General features: G+C 46.7%; 1 long non-coding RNA gene across 1 annotated transcript in view; it reads right to left on the bottom strand.

The window, feature by feature from the left end:
• Positions 1-9,005: 9,005 nt before the first annotated feature.
• Positions 9,006-20,326, bottom strand: part of LOC119542359 — a 40,177-nt gene continuing 28,856 nt past the window's right edge. The window contains exon 3 of the long non-coding RNA XR_005218460.1: positions 9,006-10,066. This is a non-coding gene — a long non-coding RNA (uncharacterized LOC119542359). The remainder of the gene's footprint in view (positions 10,067-20,326) is intronic.

Raw genomic sequence — 20,326 nt, forward strand, 5'->3', positions numbered from 1 at the left:
TGTCACAGAACTGAGGGGGCTGGAGGGGAGGGGATGGTGTGGTCGGTGGCCAGAGTGCCCCAGTTCGAGGGCTCGAAGGTGGATGGAAACACTGCAAAGTCCCTGCCCAGCACGACCCTTCAGCCGGAGGAGGGAGGAGGAAGCGATAGCAGCAGCGGAAGCAGGGCCCCGAGAACGCCCTGGAAGCCAGCCTTGCAGGGGACGTCGGGGGTCTGAGGGTTTCCCCCATGAGGGATCCGACAGGATTGTAGTCATGGGGGAAGGGTAGGAGACTTCTAACTCTTCCTTTAAGAGCCAGACACAAATAGGTCAAATGTTTAAAGACCCAGCTTTCCACTGTTTGTGGAGATGTTACTAACACATGATGAAATGAAAGCTGCAGAGGATTAGATCATCATTCAATAAAGCTTTGTTTTGTTTTAAAGTATGAGACTGGTGGATTGTGCTAATGTTAAACATCCCCATTGTAATGCTGTAACTATGGTTTTGTAACTTGTTACCACTGGGAGACACTGAGTAAACGGTGTCTGGGGTCTCTCTGTTTTATTGATTACAGCTGCATGTGAATCTACAATTTACTCAAAATAAAAATAAAAACTTTAATGAAAAAAAATATGAAAGGATGGAAAAAAGAACTACCAGTCAAATGCCAACCACTCTCCCCCAAAAAAGGCTGGGTATTAATATCTGATGAAATAAATGTGGGGGCACAAAAGCATTATTGGGGATACTGTTAAAAGGTCAGGACTTGGTGAAGACAGGAATGGTCCCGCTGGAAGCTGTGACCATCGTGAATTCGCAGGCCCCAGCAGCAGAGCCTCGGAGCATAGAAGCTGACTTGGGCAGAAGGGACTCCGAGGAGAAATGGAGAAACCCACATCCAGTGGGAGACGGTAACACAGTGGCCCGGAGCCTGCCAGGTCTGGGCGTCAGGTGGGGGCTGCCATCCTGGAGCTCGCCAGGTGGACGCAGGGGGCGGCTTAAGGAGCCGGACACCAGAGTGGGCCCTGGCAGGGGGGCGCAGAGTCCCTGCATGGAGAAGGGGGAGTTTCCAGCAGAGACATGGAGGAGTGGGGGGGGGGGGCTGGAGGGGCCAGGGGAGCATAGACCCCGTGGACGTTGGAATGCCAGGCTGGGGGTCTCAGAGTCCCTCAGGGAGCCTTTGGGCAGGAGTGTCATGGCCTGATAGTGGTTTGGAGAACATTCAACTTGGTCAGGGAAGGCGTGGGGCCTGCCTGGGACTGGCACTGCAGTATGAGGGACAGGGAGGTGTCAGGCAGGGGTCCTGCAGGGTAGCCTTGTGCACTGCCACTCCCCAGCCACGAACTCTTCCACATCGTCTTGCAAAACCATTCCTACTGAATCTTTTTTTGGAACATCTTCCTTGGGATACAAATCTTCCCCTGTGATACACAGGTAAGCATGGCTCTGCCTGGTCAGGCCTGGACACAGGGCACAGGGTGAGGGCAAATCCTGGTTCTGGTATGGAATCGGCCAGCCCTCAGCTAGAGGTCACTCTCAAAATGTCCCAAGCCAGCCCTCTGTGAGTGTTGGACAAACTGCACTTCTGGGCAAGCCCCTCTCATAGAAATCATGCCTGGGGGCTTGCCTGCTTGATTGGGTTGGGGGTCTCCCCAGGCCCTGCACTGAGTCCCCCTTGTCCTCACTCCTTTCATCCAGGCCACGAATTCTTTCAGTTTCAAGGGAGAGGTAAGACCAGGAGCTTTGCAATCAGGAAAACATAGGCTCCAATCCCAGATCCATAACTAACCATCCTGTGTGACTTAGGGTAAGTCACTTAACTTCTCTGAGCCCTGGATTCTTCATCTTAAGAAAATGGATAGAATACTAATGATAGGAAAAGGGCTCCTTGGTGAAATGACTCTGGGGCGGGGTGAGGACAAGGTGAGATTGGGACATCTTGTGATGCCAGGAAGCCGGGAAGTGGCCAAAGCCTGCTGTCATAGCTAAAGGACAGAGAGACCAGCTGGAAGGTGTGGGCATGGCTGAATTTGGCATAATTTGAGCATCAGAAATAGCAGTGATGGGGTCTAGAAGGAGAGCCTTTGACAGGGATTCTTGTGCAGTCACTTAGTGAGGCAGTGCTCTCTGGGGAAGGCGAGTAAGAAAAAGAATAGAGCAGGGAAGTTACTAAGCAGGGATGTGGTGTCAGCAGGAGACTGACTCTGGCCTGATCCCTCAGGGAGTTCTCAAGCATGAATGGCTGCACCCAGGAGGAGCAAGCGGGCCAGGTCTGGACCCTGGCAGATGTGGGCTGGTGGCTTCCAGAGGGGATGGGGCCATAAGTTCCTGGGCCTGTGGCTCCCGTTCAGCCAACAGCGATTCTGAGAGAAGAGATGGGTGAGGCACTGGCGTCCAACACAGCCACACATGATTGCACCAGCCTTGACGGGTCCTAGAGCCTCTGAATCCACCGCAGTCCACCCTGTGCAGCATTCAGAGCCACTCACTTCCCACATTAAGTTCTCTCAATCCAGGCAACGCTTCTCAGGACTCAGGTTGGTCACAATTTCCAAACTTATTGCAAAGAATTTGACAGATGCCTCACAGCCTCCCTCCCACCACTGAAGGTGGGCCTGAGTCAGCCCTGGTAACCCCCATCCTCCTCCTCCACTGCCCATTTAAGGTTCCTTCTGGCACCTCCGCTGCTCACAATGGCTAAGACATCCTAGGATGGTGAGAGGATGTCAAGCGTAAGGGGCCCTTGGCAGTCACTGCAACCCTTCCTTGTACAGCGGTGAGACTGAGGCCCAGAGAGGGTAAGCAACTGCATCAAGTCCTCACAGCAAAGAAGAGGCAGAGCCAGGAGGGGACTCAGGGATGGGAGGCAGCAGAGACAGGCACAGCAGATATCGCTGGGGTGGAGGGTGGACCCCTTGGTGCCCATCCTGCCCCACTACAGGCCCCCTTTTGCCTTCAGACCAGTTTCTTCCCGAGTCAGTGCCCATGATCCCACGTGGGTTCCTCTCCACCAGGCAGCCATACAGGGGTCAGTGAACCCGCAGACTCCAAGCCTGGAAAAGTGGGCATGTTCCATCCCTTAAATAGATAACAGTGAGACTGGGGGAAGAGGGGCTCACATCACACCTGGCTCCTAACAGGCACCGAAGGAACGTTAGCACCCAGCCCTTGGGAAGAAATGAGCTTGTGTCATGGTTTACCCAAAGAGCACGGCACGGTCCAAAGTCTAACCCATCTTTTATCACCCTGTGGAGTGAGCCTGGTGGTCCAGCCCCAGCTCTGGCCACAGACCACAGGCAGAGCATCCGGAAGGTGTGCTGGTCAGGCCGTGGTGTGGCCTGGGGGCCCCATGAGCAGGCAGAGAGGGACAGAGAGGGACAGTTGAGGACCTTGTGCAGGAAGCAGGGCTGGTTCACCTGCAGGCTCACCCCAGCCAAACTAGACCCCTGAGAGAGACCCACCGAACCCCCAAACCCTGAACCCCATCCAGCTGGTCTCCATGGCCCCTGAATTCTCCCTCCTAAATCTTTCTTGATTTGGTCCCTTTCTCTCCCCAGTCCAGCCCGTGCCCTCTCCCAGGCACCCTTGCCATAGCCTCCTGGCTGGTGTGCCCCCACCCCTTCTCCCCATTTCCCCAGAGGACAACCTTCACCTTCTATGTATCCCCATGTTTTCGGCGGAGGTAGGAGCCCTTTGTGAGCTCCCTGCTGTCTCTGGCATTCTCTCGTGCTCTTGAGAAATAAATCCTTTGCTGAATTCTCCTGGGTCCAGCACTGAGCTGTGGGCTCACACAGACCCAGGGGCCCATCCCCGCCTGGCTTCTGCCTTCCCCTGGTGACCTGCAGCAAGCCCATCCCCACCCAGCTACCGGGCATTTGCGGGAAGCTCTCTGAGCTCTGAGCACAGCACAGGGGAGGCACCCACCCCTGCAGCCTCCATGCTCCTGCCTCCTGGGGTGACGGCACAGCCCACCCCATCTCAGAGCTATTTCCAGAGGCAGAGTCCAGCCAGAGATTCTGTCCCGGCCAGCTGGAGTTATTCATCACAGTTTATTTTGGGGGCAGCTAGTTATGTACTGGTGGATCAGATGATCCGATACCTCCTATCTGTGCCCCCCCATATCAGCTTAACAGCTTTCCCGGCTACCTGCCTTTCCTTCCAGAAGGTGGGTCAGTGTTTCCATCTCAGCTTTGCCCCTTCTGAGATCCAGCCTGTGGCTGCTCAAGGCCTTCCTCCTTCCTGCCATGCTGGGACCCCTCTCACTGGCTGCAGATCTTGAGCTAAGCCCCAGCTCCCTCCTTTGTGAAACGGGGGCAATAATACTCCTTAGCTCACAGAGTTCAGCATGCTCACCATAGCATTCACTATTAGTAATTATTGTTATTATTATTAGAGTCATTGGTGCTCTGTATTTCTCTCTATTATATAATTTTCTTTTTCTGGATTAGAAATATACATATCTTGGCCTCTTGCTATAAGCTTCCAGAAGGCAGGGACCACAAGACATTCATCTCTGTATCCCCAGCAAACTTCCAGGCAGACCACAGTGTCAATATTAATTAATAATAAAATAATAGTAATACTAGCGGCTAGTTTCTTGAGCATCTATTCCATGCCAGAGGCTGTTCCAGACACCCCACAAGCTCCCTGTCCTGGGTGCTGTGGAGCCTGCTGCCCCAGCAGGCATGGGGTGGAATTGGTGTCTGTCCTGCCAAACCCCCTTTTTCCTATAAATTCATTATCTGGGCCCCCCATCTGCTGCACAGCATCTGAGCCCTGTGGTGGTGGGCAGTGAGCTCCTTCTGCACCCAGATCAAGAAGCAGCTGCTGTCTGTTCCCAAGCTGCATGCAGCTGGGTCCCTAAAGCCTGAGAGCCCCCGTGAGCCTGCAAGCCCCGCACCATCCCACCCTCTGGCTGGGCTCACAGACGGCCCATGGGGTGGAGCCAAGGTCCCTGAGGGCAGGGCCCTGACCAGCTGCCCAGCAAATCCCAGTGGCCTCTGAATGTGCCAGCAGGGGGTTGGAGGCACTTCCGAGGGTGTTGGAGAAGGTGCTGGAATGGGGAGCCTGCAGACCCAACCTGGGCCAGCCCCACCCTGAGCCCACAGGGTGCAGAACGCCTGAACCATGTGAGCCATAAGGTTGCACCTCAGCGGTGGGGTCGCGAATTCCCATGAGAGGTGGAAGAAAGCCCCAGAGCCATGAACATATATGTACAGATGCCCCACATTTTGGCCAGAGCATCAGGGACACCCCCAAGGCCTATCCCCACCTCAGGCTGAGAATACCAAGTCTCCCCTCAGTAAACATGTTCCCATGTGGGGGAATCCTCTGAAGATGCTAAAGAACACTGGGGGAAATCATCTCCTGGTTTTCCAGACAATCCTCTTTACAAACCAGGGTTTATGGTGTCTAACGCCCTTTTGAAATTGTCCAGAATTGTTGAATTGAGCATTTTCACCTCTCCCCAGTGATGGTCCCTGCACAAGCTCCTGAGAACAACATGGATATGATGGATGCCAGGAGGGGATTCCCTGGTCAAGGAGATTGGGGCCTGCAGTGGGATGCTATTGTGCTTTTAAAACAAATCTGTGTCACCAACATTTTCCCCTGAAGTCCACACTGGGGGAGGCTCAGGCCTCCACACTTTGTGCTGAGATGGATATGCCACCCAGCTACTCAGTGCCAACCGGGTGCCAGGAACACAGATAATCATTTTACACATGTGGAAACAGGCTCTGTGAGGTTGCAGGGCTGGCCCAGCTTGCAGTTGGTTGTGGAGTCAGCATTCCACCTGAGGCCGGTCTGGTTCCCAGCTTGGGGAGGGGGCTGAGAACACCTGGGAAAGGGCCCAGGAGAAGAGGGGGAAGGGGGTCTCAAGGCTCAGCTGGAGAGCACAGGCAGGGGGTCAGGATTCTGGCTGCTGCCTGACCCACCCTGGACAGTGTCTGAAGCCCCCCTGCATCCTCCCTACCAGGTTTGGGAAGAATGTAAAAGGCCCTTTCTGCATCCCAAGGGCAGGCCTACCTGGGCCAAATCTTTGGGCTCCATCATCTTGTAACTGTAGAGGTTTCCCTCCAGGCTCATCTCAGAGAGAATCCAGCAGCTTCTGTACTAGGACAAGCCTTTGGAGGATGTTTGGAGGGATAGAGAGCTGCATCCCACCCATGGGATGCCCTGGCTTCCAGCCGGCAGCCGGGCACACATATGCACGAAAGGCGTCTGTGCCCAGGAACAAAAGGCCCAGCCACTGATGACTGCACCTGCTCTGGCCTCATGGCTCAGGCATCCAGACACCACAGGGCATGGTGAACAGGGGGTGGGCAGGAGGCTGACTCCATACCACCTTCTCCCCATGGCCACGAGGACCCCTGGTCACAGGCCCCAAAAGCCCCAACCCATGTCATGAACATACTGACTTTTCCTTCTCATTGGGAAAAAATGGAGAAGCTGCCCCTTGACTCTTTTTGTCAGGAGAGTCCCTTGATCTGCTTGCACCTGTCTGAAGGATAAGGCACACACTGCAAGGTGAACATGGGATCCTCACACGTTTTCTGCATGAAGCCCTTGTCTGAAAACGGTGCCCTCTTGAGCTTGGCTGTTGCTTCTTAAGAGTGCCTCGAAAGAAAGGGACAGGTGGACTTACTGGGGTGGTCAGTGGTGAGTGGCCATTCCATTCTGCCAGCCCCGCTCTGCCAGGAGAGGTGGGGGAAGGCAGCATCTCCTCAGATGGGTTCAACAAAGCTGGACACTTGCCCACAGCATGCCGAGATCAGGGTGGCAGGCCTGATGTTTGAAAGGATGAGGGGGCAGGAGAATTATCCTGGGTTGGGTCCGCAGGGCACTGAGCTTCCTATGCTGCAGCCTCACAGCTCCTGAAAAAGAAGCCAAGTGAGGCCCCTGGATGTCACTACTGATTCCCACAAACACTTACACACCTGCCCTGGCCCCAGGCCTTACAGGTGACCTTGGCCCTGAGTCAAAGATTCCCTCTGCTTTACCCCCTTTGACCTCCAGAAAACCTGGACAGGAGCCATTCCCACTTCCTTCCCAGCAAGCCTGGGGAGCAGCCCCCCACCCCGACCCCAGGCCCATTCTCTGCCCCTGCCAACCCCCAGCCCCACCCAACTTTCCCCTGGGGTCCTCAGCAATTCCCACCCCCACCCCCAGCCTCCACCTACTCTGTGGCCCTCTCTGGAGCCCCACTAAACCCTGGCTCTGCCCTTCTGCCCTCAGAGGCACCCTCACCTGCTGCTCACCCATCCTCCCACCTCCTTCAAACCCCTCACTGCCTTGTCTCACATGCCCCCCAGCACTGTCCCATATGAGCTCCTGCGGCCGTCAGCCTCCTTAGATGGCCCTGGTCCCTGGCCCCACTGCCCTTCTCCGCACCCATCTCTGACCCAGAGCACCTGACACAACCGTGCCCTCCACCCACCCCTCCCATGGTGCACACTCACCTTCATACCCCCATCTGCTCTCCAACTCCAGATCCCAAACCACTGACCCTGTGGCTTTCCCACTGCCAACACCCCTTTCAGGCCTTGGCCCCTCCTTCCCCAGCTTACTCCACATCATGCACCATGACACCCTCAGCCCTGCAAACACCTTCTATCCCCCTGCTCCACTGTCCTTTGGTCACGCTGTCCATAGAAACCAGAACCCTCTCCATTCTTCCCCCAGAGCAAATTGAAAGTTGGTGGAGAAAATAACACGTTCCTGGTGGGCCCATTTGCATTCATGACCACAGATCTCACATGGAAACTCAACACCCCAGACAACCCTCCACATCCTCAGGTGAACTCCCCCTCTCCTTCCCTCACCTGTCTGCACCATTCTTGAATCCCCATAGCCCCCTCCATGCTCTCCACCAGGGACCTAACCTCAGTGCTTTAATAGAGAAAATAGAGGCGACCACACACAGCCCACCCCCTTTATGCTCCTGGGAAACCCACCTGCAGCTGCACCTGTGCTGATGCTTCCCGCCGCCCCACCCCTAGGCCAGCTGTCCCCTTTGAGACCACCTTCCTTCCCCTCCCCACTCAGAGGACTTATGTCAGCAATATTCCCTTCCTCTTCTCCACCATCCATGTCACCATCCCTTCTCCTTCTCTCCCATCTGTGCTTGGACACCACCATCTTTTGGAAAGCCCTCTCTTGATTCCATTGCTCCTTCCAGCTTTGGCTCCATTCTCTGCTCCACTTCACAGCACCCGCAGTTCCCATTCTCTCCTCAACCCACTCCAACCTGGTTTTTGTCCCCACCTGAGATGGTCTTCTCCACATTGGCAAAGCCAGTTACTTGTGCTCGCTGTTCTGGAGGCTGCTGTGATCCCGTGCGCTCCTTCCCCGCCAGCATCTCCTCAGGCTCCATGGCTGGCTCCCATCCCCTTCCAACCTCCACGTGTGGGTGTGCCCCAAGCTCTGCCTTCTCTGCTTCTCTGTCTGTCCTCTCTTACGTGGTCTCTCCCATCCCATGGTATAAATATCTGATGACTCTCAAATCCCCTGCCTGACCTCTCCCCTGGGCTCCAGACCTGCACACCCACCCATCCACCTGCCACCTCCACCTGGTGTCTAACCGGAGACTCAAGCTCACCGTGGTCAACAGAATAGCCATGTCCCTCTACAAATCTTTCCCTCTCAAACTTTCCCCATTGCATCAAACGGCACCAGTATCTTTAGGTTGTTTGTTTCCTTCATCTTCACCGCCAGTCCATCGGGAAGTCCAATTTTCTCTACCTCCAATTACATCTCAAATCATCCACTTCTCACTTTTTCCAGCTCTGTCCATAGTCCAAACTGCTATCATCTCCTGGATGACTGCAGTACCTTCTAAATGGTGCCAACTCTGTTTCCACTCTCACCTCCTCAAGGGTCTGTTCTCCACAAGCAGCCAGAAGAGTTTTGTACCCCATTTTGACTAGCAGTCTAGCGGAGCTGATGGCCCCTTATCAGGATAAAGATTTTCATCAAATGAAATCCATATAATTACAAAGGAAACCACTTATTTTCAACGCAATTATCAAAACGTTTTTAATTGTAATACAATAGTAGATGTACTTCTTTGTTTATGTGTTAGATAGGATCAACAGTAGATATAATAAGACATCATAATTTCAAAGTGATAAGCATAAAACATCTCATGGTCTACAACTGTAATGTGATATAAATATGCCTGTGATTTCTATTAATAACAAGTCACAGGTGCTTTGCATACCACTGTGCTTTGTTGCCTACATTTGTATTTGAAGGAAAGACTAAATTGCAGGTAGGGGCCATGAAAATGAAGATGTCATTCTTTTCCATCCAGGTCCAGGACCTGCTGAATTCTATTCATGCTTTGGAGTCCAGATCTTTCTAATATGTGAATCAGACCATGTCACTCCCCTGCCTAAATTCCCCAGGGCTTCCCATTACAACCAGAATAAAAGCTAGACTCTGTAGGACACCCTCCCAAGCCTCTGGGGGTCTTGCCCAGCCCCTTTCCTTACACACTCCCTCCATCTTCCCCTCCTCTCTCCATCTTCCAGTCCACTGGGCCTTTCCTCTGATCCTTGAAGTTGCCAACTTTTTATTTGTTCCTGTATCCAGCTCATATCTGCTTCCTCCTGACAGGCTTAGTCTGCAATGCTCCTCCCCCTGACCCTGCAGTTCTCAACTGCAAGGTCACATACTCTGAGGAACCCTCACTCACCACCCAGGCTAGACCTGCTGCAGCCCCAACCCAGTGTCCTTCCACCAAGTTCTCTCAGTTTTCCTTTTGCATTATTTGTCCTCTGTGTCTTAGTTTCTTGGCTGCTATGCCAAATACTACAAAATGGATTAAACAACAGGAACTTATTGGTTCAAGGTGTTGGAGGCAGAAAGGCTTGCTTCCTCCTGGAGTTGCTAATGTTCCAGTGGGTTCTTTGGCTTTGCTGTGACATGGTTGTGGCCTCTCCTTTCTCTTCTGGGTTCCTGCTGACTTCCAGCTTCCAGTTCCTCCCCGTGGCTTTGTCTCTCTGTGTCTGAATTTCTCCAGTGACCCAGATGACTGCCCAAACATCATCTTCAAGGGATCCCATCTAGAGTGGGTTCATACCTACAAGAATGGGAATTAAGATTAAGAACCCAGCCACTGCACCTGCCTCAGTGAAAGAACTTACAAGGCCAAATCTAGAAAAGAGCATTACAACATTCTGAATGTGATTAATCCCACTAATGAAAGTCTAGGGAGGCATTGCAATGAGAAGATTTAGGCTGTATATATGTTTCCACAACTTAAAAAAAAAAAAAAGACAGTCTAACTAGGTGACAATTGAATGCTAAGGATGAACTTGGATGGGACTGGAGGATAGAGGACAGGTGGCTCAAAGGGACACAATTGAGACATAAGGAAAAGGAAATATAGAATGTAAGCTTTGTATCATTGTTGAATCTATTGCACTTCTTAGCTGCACTTAATGGGATTGCATAAAAGAATGTTCTTGTTCATGGGAAGTGTATACGTGAATTATAGTGTATGCTCAACGATGTGTGCAGCTAGCTCTCATATGTTCAGAAGACAGAGCAATAGATGATGGATGATAGGGAGGGAGGGAGGGAGGGAAAGAAATAGTGATGTGACAGCATGTTGAAGTTGGTAGATTGAGCTATCGGGGGAGGGGGGTCAGGGTATGATGGAATTCTGTGTATGGATCTAGTACTGTTTTTGCAACTGTTCATCTAACTTTGAATTTATTTCAAAATAAAAAAAAACCCTAAAAAATATATTAGTATAAAATTCTGTAATAGAAGTGGGTAGCAACATGTGTTAAAGGACAAAAAAGATGATGCAAAATTCTTTTTGCTGCTACAGATGAGGCTATTTGAGTCCTTTTAAACGCGTGATAGTGACTTTGAAATCATTGGGAATTAGATTCATCTCACATATTTAAAATTTCCCCATACACATACAGTATATACATATAGACTTAAAATATGGGCAAAGTATTATTTTAGGTGAGAACTGACAGGTCCTATGCAGATATATAGAGAGGCATATGTTGATAGAGACAGGAACAGAGACAGAGATAGAGATGGAGACAGAGATAGAGGGATATGGAGATAGAGATGGAGATGGAGACAGAAAAGGAGATAGAGAGGTGAAGATAAAGATAAAGATAGAGATGAGATAAAGATAGAGATAGAGATGTAAATAGGGAGGAAGTAGAGATGGAGATGGAGATAGAAATAGAGATGGAGATAGAGACAGAGATAGAGATGGAGATGAAGATGGAAATGGAGACAAAGATAGAGAAATAGAGATGGAGATAGAGATGGAGGTGAAAGTGGTGGTGGAGATGCAGATGGAGATGGAAATACAGATAGAGGCAGAAATAAAGATGGAGATAGAGATGGAGATAGAGATGGAGTTAGAGATGGAGATATATAGAGAGAGATAGATTTCTTATAGGAACTGACTCACATGACTGTGGGAATAGCCAAGTTGTCTTTTTGAAGGACAGGCTGCAAGCTGGAAACCACAAAGAAGGTGAATTTTAATTCCCCAGGAGAAGATGAGTGGATAAATTGGAACTCCTCCAAATCTAATACTTCAGTGCCTGAAAGGACTTTGTCAGAAAGGTGAAAAGGCAACTGACTCAATGGGAGAAAATATTTGGAAACCACATATCTGATAAGGGTTTGATATCCAGAATATATAAAGAAATCCTACAACTCAGCAATAAAAAGACAAATGATCCAATTAAAAAATGGGTAAAAGACATGAATAGGCATTTTTCCAAAGAAGAAATACAGATGGCTAAATAGAACATGAAAAGATGCTCAGCTTCACACCTGTTAGGGAAATACAAATCAAAACCACAGTGAGATATCATTTCTCACCTGCTAGAATGGCCACTATTGAACAAACAGGAAAGTACAAGTGTTAGACAGGATGTGGAGAAATTGGAACACTAATTCACTGCTGGTGGGAAAGTAAAATGGTACAGCCACTGTGGAGGACAATTTTATGGTTCCTCAGGAAAATAAGTATAGAATTAGCTTTTGATCTGGCAATCCTGCTACTTGGAACATACCCAGAAGATCTGAAAGCAGGTACACAAACAGACATTTGTACACCAATATTCATAGCAGCATTAGTCACATTTGCCAAAAGTTGGAAACAATCCAAGTACTCATCAACAGATGAATGGATAAACAGAATATGGTATATACATACAATGGAATATTATTCAGCAGAAAGAAGGAATGATGTCCTGAAGCATGCGACAACATGGATGAACCTTGAGGACATTATGTTGAGTGAAATAAGTCAGACACAAAAGTACAAATATTGTATGATCTCACTGATATGAACTAATTACAATATGAAAACTCCTAGACATAAAATATAGATTATAGATTACCAGAATATAGAATGGGGCTAAAGAACTGGGAACAGCTGCATAATATGTGCAGAATGTTTAACTAGGTTGAACTTAAACATTTGGAAATGGGCAGAGGTGATAGCAGGACATTATTATGAGAATAATTAACAGTCCTGAATGGTGTATGAATGTGGTGGAAGGGGGAAGTCACCAGAAGGGAAGTTGGAAGTTAAAACCTGGAAATGTATAACACAGTGAATCTTATGGTGGACAATGTCTGTGATTAACTGTACAAATATTAAAAAGTTCTTTCATGAACTAGAACAAATGTATGACACTATTACAAGGAGTTAGTAATAGAGGAGAATATGGGGGAAAATGTACCTATTGCAAACTATGGACAATTGTTAACAGTAACAGTTTAATATTCTTTTATCAGCAGTAACAAATGTGCCACACCAATACTATAGGTCAATAATGGGGGGGGGGGTGTTTGGTTTGGGAGGATTTGGGTTTTCTTTTTTCTTTTTATTTCTTTTCTGGAGTAATGAAAATGTTCTAAAATCGATCCTGGGGATGTATGCACAACTATGTGATGGTAAGGTGAACTGGTGATTGTATACTTCAGATGGTTTGTATGGTGTGTGAATATATCTCAATAAAATTGCATTTTAAAAAATTAGGGAAGCTGGCAGTGGCAGTGATCAATCCTTGACTGCTTGGGTCCAGTTGCTATAGAGGTTATGGTTTGGCTCCTTGAAAAAGGTTGCTGGAGACTGTGGGTCAGAGTATTTATTTTTATATATCATCTGATTGTTGTCCTATCTGTACATTCAGTTCCCACCTTTTATCATGTTCTCACTTGCAAGAGGTTGACCAATTCAGAGAAATCTAGAGTTACACATCTTTACTGCTTGGAGATTCCTCAGTTGTCTTCATAGTCTATGCTATTGCAAGTCTTCTTGATCTTTTGTTGTTGGTGTCATTGTTGCAAACATCTGTGCAGAAGCATTTAAAATTCCAGATAGAATGCAATGGGCTAGCATCATGACCACTGTGGCAAAAATAAGAGCAGTGAAATAGTCTCTGTACCATGCTTTAGAACCAGAAACTCCAACTGCCCAACATGGGCCAGGAAAACCAATCCCATAGGCCAGAAGGATCAGCCCTAGTGAGCCAAATAACTTTACCTTAAGGTTGTTCTGCAATCCTATTTCATTCTTCAAAACACAACAGTTATTATTAGTATGACACAAGTGCCACCATGACCAGCCAAAAAGAAATCCTTAGCAACATTATTGCCCACCACTACTGTGCCAGTGAGTTGAGACTGACCTCTATTCCACCTGGGGCAGAGGGTATCATTAATAGCTTCTGCCAGAGTTACCGATAGCATTCTCACAGTCTTTCCTATTTGTATGATTCCCACTGATGGGAACATGGCTCTGAGTGTTCACACAGACAGTCATTCAGTGATTCCCCAGGGTAGTGGGCCTGAGTAATCAAGAGTGATCTCAGTTTGGAGTTTGAGTCTGAATCAGAATACCCAGACTTGGTTATAATTAGCTCTTTTCCTGAGAGAGAAGGACACTAATAAAATGTTATGTTGCTTTGCTTAAGGTCATTTCTCCATATAGATGCAAATGCAAACAGCACTGGCTGCAATTCCTATGGTCTCATTTGATGAAATCAGAATTGCCCAGAGGATTTGTTCCTGGGGGCAGGGGAGATCTGGCAATGGATGGCATTTTGAGCAACCAGTAAAATTGAGGACAGTGATACTGTTTTGAATAATCTAGGAATGGCATAATAATGAATAGGTTCTGTTCCAACAATTATAATAAGGAATGAAGAAAAGAGAAAAAGGACCATTGCGGATGGCAAAAACAGAGATCTATTGAGGTGGCTTGGAGTTATGTCCTCCAGAAAAACATAATCTTAATCCAGTCCTGTTACAATGTGAACCCATTGTAAATAAGATCTTTTGATGAGGTTGTGAAGGTGTGGCCCAGCCAAATCAGGATGGGGTCTTAATCTAATTACTGAAAATCTCAGAAAGATGGTTCACAGACAGAAGCCATGGGAAGCGAGAAGCTGGAAATCAATGGGATCTGGAATAGAGAGCAGAAATTGCCTCCATGTGCATTGCCATGTGATGGAAAAGTCAAAAACCAAGAATTGGTGGCAGCCAACTCCAGAACACCACAGTCTTTGGGGAGAAAACATTGCCTTGCTGACACTCTGATTTGGTACATCTTCTAGCCTCAAAACCATGAGCCAATTAATTCCCATTGTTGAAACCCACACACTGTATGGTATTTATTTTAGTAGCTAGGAAACTAAAATATAGAGAATAAGAAGAATGAGGATAAGCAAGCAGATAAAAGGCAATACAAAAATTAGATAGGGGTCTTGGTCCTGAAGTCTTGGGTAGAAACTGTCCACTATCTGGGATCATCTGCGTGTTCTGAAAGTTTGGTGTCAGCTGTCTGCTTTCAATGATTGGATGTGACTACAAGATCTCTGAGAATCCTCAGTACAAGATCCCCTCTTTGAGTAGCTTTGTAAATACATGGAATCCTGAACTGCTTTTTAAGATGTGAAACACAAACTCACAGATTCACTCCCTGGAGTTTCACTGCTGTATTTACAGTTAACTGCACCTGACAAGGTCCTTTCAAATAAGGTCCAAGAGCAGTTTTTTCTGATATCTGTTCTAATTCATGAAATCTCCCAGTTGAGGATCATGGAGAGGCTGTTTAGAAAATGCGGTGGGAAGGCAGCCTTAACTGATTGGTGATAGGACTGAGAATAGTACAAGTCATTTGCCATAATGGTTCCCAGAGCAGGAAGGAATGTTTTTCAGTCAGGGGCTCAAGGGTTATGGATAAGGGAGAGGAGGATAGGAAAAATGTGTGGGTTATTTGAAAGACCCACCACCCTGTGTGGTACATTTACTCCCCAGAAGAGGCTAGTAAAGGTAGCAGTGTTGAGTGTAGAGAGAGACACACCCATATCTAGCAGGAATGGATGAGGTTGACTATCTATATCTATACTTAATTTATCTTGAGTGTAAGGCTGAGACAGGATAGTGGTTGCTCTTTCCTTCCTCAAAGTATTGTCATTGATCCCAACTGGGGGATTTTTCTTTGTCTTGATTTTTCTTTTGTAAAATGGAACAATCTTTTTTTTCCCAGTGTGCCTCCCATTTACGATATCTACAGGTACCTTTGTCAGCAGGTGGGTGATTGGGAAATGGACTACCTAGCTGTTTGATCTGCATGGCCACAAGTTTACTTTGTGTCCTGTCTTGCTTTTGTTCTAAAGCCCTTTCAAAATGTTCTGCCAGGTGTTGTAGTTCAGATAAAGGAATTCCTGTGCTAATTTGGAATTTCAGGTTTTACTCAATTGCCAAAGTTAGACAAAAGGCTACTGTTACTTCAGCAGTTTCTTAAATTAACACATGTCAGAAGGTAGTTTGCAGTGTATCCTGAAAATCTTCTACAGTTTCACCTTTTCTCTGTTTGCATGACTGAATTATGGTGGAATCTTTTTATTGGAAACGCTTGGAGTATACTTTCAGGAGATTTTACACTACTTTTCAGACTTGTTTTCACTGTCTGGGTTACTATGAAAGAGAGACCTTTAACTTCCTTTCCAGGTGAGTCCAGTCACCTTTTACCATCCAGAATTTGTAATTATGCTCTAATCAGTATGTCTATGAGTTGATATATATCAGTAACTCAAGGTCATAAGAGGTCAAAGAAATCTAGAATCATTTATGAATATATGCTGCTCTTGGGTGGGCTTAGGGGAATCTTTCAGTATAGCTCCTACTTCAGCTCAACTCCAAGGTTTCATTCCATTGTGGCCTACATACTTGGTACATGGGAGGGATGGCCCTTTAGAGACAACTAGCATTTGGGGGTTTGAGGAATGTTATTGGGAAATGATAGGAGAGCAGGATGAGGTTAAAGGAGGGGGAAGTTGATGGAGGTCCAGAAGGAAGAGATCAGAAGAAGAAGTGGGAAAGATGGTAGAGGGAGGCAGCTAGAGGACAAGGAAGGGGAGGATGTTTTAGGGAAATTAGTTTCTTTTTGCTTAAGTTTGTAAAATTTGATTAACCTTCACCAAAAAGTCTTTAGGGAAGTGATATTTGATTCATATTTTGGTTTGGACACCTCTGCAAAACAATCCAAAAAATGCTTCCCAGTGGGCATGAAGAATCTTATTCTCTAATTGTTCTAAGGATCCTCTCAAATGAATGATTTTGTTCAAGTCAAATGTATCCAAGACTGGCCACTGAAAGCCCAAATCATCCTTGGTGAAGTTATGTCATGTAGAAAGAGAGGCACAAGAATTATGGTTGTGATGAGACAAACATTATAATGTCTCACTAATATGGGCCTAACTATAATGTGCATAATTTGAGAATTGAATCTGAGAGCATAGGTTATCAAGGGAAGACTTATGGTAAAGGTTCATAGGTTGTAAGCTCTTACAGTAGTTACATCTATTCCTGAGTTGTAATGGTTACTTTTAATTTCTGAGATGCTGAGCTCTAAAGGTATAAGCTGGTCAGTCCCTGGAACTTCGGGTATCTGTATGACACCTGAGAGCCAGGCCAGAGTTCAGCAGCTATGAATGTCAGCATTATCCCATACAGCAAATGTTAAAGAGGCTGAAAAAGAGATCAGACTTCAGTTAGAGATATGAATGAAATGGACTTGGTTAGGACTAAGGTAAATCAGACTAAATGATAAAGGATGATATTGACTGTATTTTAAAACTTCAACTTCTGTGTAGGACCAAGGAAAAGATGTTTATTTGGTAGAAAGTGTATATTTTTGGTAGCATGAAATATAATTTAACTTATAGGATCAGTTTATTCAACCACCATGCCTACATGTAACCTTGAACAGGAGTGAGATCTGGTTAGTTTGTGCAGGTTAGTGTGAAGCCCCAATACATCCCATAGTAATTTTGGGAGAGAATAAAAAAGTATTTGCAAAGCCCCCTTGAGGGACTGGGGAAAAGATGTGGAAATATTAAACTTACCCACCTGGGGAATTCCTAATATTCTCACAAGCATTGGGGACTACCAATTTAGTTGGCTAAGCCTTTAATCTTGGGACTTGTTCTTATGAGCTTGTTGCTGCAAAGGAGAGGCTAAGCCTACTTGTAACTGTGCCTAAGAGTCACCCCCAGAGGGACTCTTTTGTTGCTTAGATGTGGTCTCTCTCTCTAAGCCAACTAGGCAGATGGATTTTCTTCCTTTGTCCCTACATGGAACATGACTTCCAGGGGCATAAATCTCCCTGGCAATGTGGGACATGACTTGCAGGGATGAGCTTGGCCCTGGCATCATGGGATTGAGAATGCCTTCTTGGACCAACAGGGGGAAGAGAAATGAAACAAAATATTTCAGAGGCTGAGAGACTTCAAATAGAGTCAAGAAGTCATACTGGAGGTTATTCTTATACATTATATAGATATCCCTTTTTAGTATTTAGAGTGTTAGAATAGCTAGAAGGAAATACCTGAAACTATTGAATCATAGTTCAGTAGCCTTGATTCTTGAAGATTGTATAAGTATATACCTTTTAAGGTGTGTGCTGGTTTTGATGTATTATGTCCCCCAAAATGCCATTATCTTTGATGCAATTTTGTATGGGCAGATCTATTAGTGTATGATTAGATTGTAATTCTTTGATTGAGTGTTTCCATGGAGATGCAACCCACCCAATTGTAGGTGATAACTCTGATTAGATAATTTCCATGGAGGTGTGGCACCACCCATTCAGTATGGGCCTTGATTAGTTTACTGGAGCACTTTATAAGCTCAGACAGGAGTAAGCTTGCTACAGCCAAGAAGGACACTGAAGAATGCACAGGAGCTGAGAAAGGAGCTGCAGAATACAGAGACATTTTGGAGATGGCCTTTGAAAGCAGACTTTTGCTTCAGAGAAGCTAAGAGAGGACAAATGCCCCAAGAGCAAATGAGAGTGACATTTTGGAGAGAAGCTGTAGCCTAGAGGGGAACATCTTGGGAGAGAGCCATTTTGAAACCAGAATTTTGGAGCAGATGCCAGCCACATGCCTTCCCAGCTAACAGAGGTTTTCTGGACACCAATGGCCATTCTCCAATGAAGGTACCTGTGCTGGTTTGAATGTATTGTGTCCCCCAAATGCCATTATCTTTGTAGTTTTGTGGGGCAGAAGTTTTGGTGCTGGTTAGATTTGCTTGGAATGTGCCCCACCCAGCTGTGGGTGATGATTTTGATGAGATCTGCCCATGGAGGCATGGCCCCGCCCATTCAGGGTGGGCCTTGATCAGTGGAGCTATATAAATGAGCTGACTCAAAGAGAGGGAACGGAGTGCAGCTGGGAATGATGTTTTGAAGAGGAGCAAGCTTGCTAGAGAGGAACGTCCTGGGAGAAAGCCATTTTGAGACCAGAGCTTTCGAGCAGACACCAGCTGCCTTCCTAGCTAGCAGAGGTTTTCCAGACGCCATTGGCCATCCTCCAGTGAAGGTACCTGATTGCTGATGTGTTACCTTGGATGCTTTGTGGCCTTAAGACTGTAACTGTGTAGCAAAATAAACCCCTGTTTTATAAAAGCCTATCCATCTCTGGTGTTTTGCATTCTGCAGCATTAGCAAACTAGGACAGTACCCGACTGTTGATGCATTAACTTGGAAAGTTTATGGCCTTAAGACTGTAACTGTGTAACCAAATAACCCCCCTTTTATAGAAGTCAACGCATTTCTGGTATTTTGCAAAAAGGCAGCATCAGCAAACCAGAACATGGTGTAACCATGTGATTGTGAAAACCTTGTGGCCCACACTCCCTTTATCCAGTGAATGGATAGATGAGTAGAAAAATGGGGACAAAAAGAAAATGAATAATAGGAGGGGATGGGGTCTATAGGATGTTGTGGGTGTTCTTTTTTACTTTTATTCTTATTTTTATTTTGGGGGGAATAATAAATGTGTTCAAGGGCTGATTGTGATGAATGCACAACTATATGATGATACTGTGAATAACTGATTCTACATTGTGGATGATTGTATGGTATGTGAATATATATCAATAAAACTGCTTTAAAATAAAAAATAGGGTTGTAAAGGGAATGCAGTGCACATAAGAAGCAGGAGCATTTCCTTGAGGACAAGATTTAGACTAGGTAGACCCATGACAGCTGGCAGTGGTTTGTAGAATAGTAAGGCTTGTGCACCTCCTGTCTTGGGATCCCACCCTGACATTTGGCTCCTCCAAAATAAACCTAAAAGTCTGCACCCTCCAGCAGGAAGAAAACAAGAGACAGCACTCCCTCTGGATCAAAGCCAAGCACTCAGAGCAACAATTTGAGAGCAGGGAACAACATCATCTGGTGATTTTTTTGTTTTGTTTTGTTTTGATTTTTATAAAGGGTGTTTATTGGGTTACAAAGTTACAGTCTTAAGGCCATAAACTGTCCAAGATAAGTCATCAACAATCATGTACCTCCAATGGCATCCAGGAAACCTCTGTTAGCTGGGAAGGCATGTGGCTGGCATCTGATCCAAAGTTCTGGTTTCAAAATGGCTTTCTCCTAGGACATTCCTCTCTAGGCTGCAGTTCCTCAAAAATGTCACTCTTAGTTGCTCTTGGGGGTTTGTCCTCTCTTAGCTTCTCTGGAGCAAAAGTCTGCTTCCAAAAGCTGACTCCAAAATGTCTCTGTAAGCTGAAGCTCCTCTCTCAGTTCCATTGTGTTCTTCAAATTGTCCCTTTTGGCTCTAGCTCCTCTTCAAAATGTCACTCTCAGCTGCACTGCACTGAGTTTCTTCTGTTTATATGGCTCCAGTGATTTAATTTAGGCCCACTCTGAATGGGTGGGGTCACACCTCCATGGAAGTTACCCAATCAGATTCATCACCCACAGTTGGGTGGGGCACATCTCCACAGAAACACTCAAAAATTACAATCTAATCCACACTGATACGTCTGC

Source organism: Choloepus didactylus, chromosome 8, assembly GCF_015220235.1.
Source record: "Choloepus didactylus isolate mChoDid1 chromosome 8, mChoDid1.pri, whole genome shotgun sequence".
In the NCBI taxonomy this organism is placed as follows: domain Eukaryota; kingdom Metazoa; phylum Chordata; class Mammalia; order Pilosa; family Megalonychidae; genus Choloepus; species Choloepus didactylus.